Below are 2,224 nucleotides of genomic sequence, written 5' to 3'. Positions count from 1 at the left end.
AAGATTTGCCTAATGCAATATGTCATTTGATTTCTTGACTGCTGCTTCCATGAGTGTTGGTAATTGATCCAAGAAGAATGAAGTCCTTTACAACTTCAATCTTTTCTCCATTGATATGAATGTTATTTATTGGTCCAGTGGTGAGGATTTTTGTTTTCTTTACTTTGAGATGTAATCCATACTGAAGGTTGTGCTATTTGATCTTCATCAGTAAATGTTTTAAGTCCTCTTCACTTTTAGCAAGCAAGGTTGTATCATCTGCATATGAGTCTTCCTTCAATCCTCCTGTCATGTTTTTCTTCATATAAGCCAGATTCTCAAATTATTTGATCAGCATACATATTGAATAAGTATGGTGAAAGAATACAATCCCTTCATACAGATCTGTGTTGGAAGAAGTGCAGCCAGAGTGCTCCTTAGGGCAGGATGGCCAGAGTTCATCTATCATATTTCAGACATATTGTCAGGAGGGACCAGTTGCTGTAGAAGGAGATGTTTGGTAAGGTGGAGGGTCATGCAGAAAGAGGAAGACCCCCAGCAAGATAGATTGGCAACTTGGCAGAATCAATGGGCTCAAGCATGGCAACAATTGTGTGATCAGTCCAGGATTGGGCAGTGTTTCATTCTGTTGTGCATAGGGTCACTATGAGTCAGTACTGACTCCATGGCACCTACCAACAACAACAATGAAGCACAGGAGACACTCACTCATCTATGCCAATAAATTTGGAAGACAGTTGCCTGGCCAATTGATTGGAAGAGATGCATATTTGTGCTCATTTCAAAGAGGGGCATACTAATGGAATATGACAATTATTTAAGAATGTCAATGTTACCACAAGCAAGTTAAACTTTGTTGAAGATAATTAAAAAACACTGCAACAGTATTTTGACAGGAAACTGCCAGAAATCCAAACCAAATTCAGATGAGGATGTGGAACTATGCATATCATAGCTGACATCAGATGGATTTTGGCTGAAAGCAAAGAATACAATAAAGATGTTTACTTATATTTTATTGACTATTAAAATGTTTTCCAATGTGGATCATGGCAAGTTTTGGATAACATTGTGAATATTGGGTATTCCAACACACTTGGTTGTGCTCATGAAAAACCTGTTCATAGACCAAGGGGAAATTGTTTGAATAGAAAAATGGATGCTGGATAGTTTAAAATCAGTGAAGGTGTGCACTAGGATTGCATACTTTAACCATAATTATTCCATCTGTATACTAAACAAATAATCTGAGAAACTGGATTATATGAAAATGAGTTGACATTAGGATTGGAGGAAGACTCATTTACATATTAAAATAAGCAGATGATACAACCTTGCTTGCTTAAAGTCAAGAGGACTTAAAATACTGACTGATGAATAGCAAAGACCATACCCTTAAGTATTAATTTCACCTAAATGTAAAAAACAAAATTCTCTCAACTAGAAAAATAAATAAAAGGAGCAAAGATTGAATCTGTCAAATATTTCATTTGCTTGGAATCAGTATTAGCACTCATGGAAGCAGTAGTCAAGAAATCAAATGCTGTATTGAATTAGGTAAATTTTCTGCACAAAACCTCTTAAGTGTTCAAGAGCAAGGTTATCTTTTTTAGGGCTAAGAGTGTCTGAGGCAGGTCATAGTGTTTTAAATCATCTTGTAAGTGTATGGAATTTTTGCAATGAATGACGAAGTCCCTGGAAGAATTGATGCCTTTGAGTTATGGTGTTGGAGAAGAATACTGAAAGTATAATTAAGTGCCAGAAGAATTCTCTAAGCCTTGCCCCGGTTATCAATACACAGCCCCTCTCCCTCTCTGGATCTAGAGTCCCCAGTAGTTCCCTCTCTTCACTTCATTGTCTCTGCCTCCTTCTTGTTGAGGTCCTATGTCGGGATCCAGCCTCAACAAGGAAGTGTGGGTGTCACAAAGAAGGGAGATCTGGCGGCGAAAGAGATAGAGAAAGAGAGAGACGAAATATATACAAAAAAGACAGACATATAGGTATGATGCAAGCTGGCAAGTAGGCAGATCTACAAACATTTTGCCTAGCATTGCACGCAGAACTCACTCTACCTCAGTCTTTTATTCTCTTTTTTAGGGAGGAATTTGTTACAAAGGAAGGATGTGACTCTTTAGATAAGACAGGATACAGAACTGAAATGTGATTAATCATTCAAAACAGGACATAATGATTCACAGGAACAACTTTTAAGATATTTTCATAG

Source organism: Chrysochloris asiatica, unplaced genomic scaffold (assembly GCF_000296735.1).
Source record: "Chrysochloris asiatica unplaced genomic scaffold, ChrAsi1.0 scaffold00713, whole genome shotgun sequence".
NCBI lineage: Eukaryota > Metazoa > Chordata > Mammalia > Afrosoricida > Chrysochloridae > Chrysochloris > Chrysochloris asiatica.
This window is presented reverse-complemented; position numbering follows the sequence as displayed.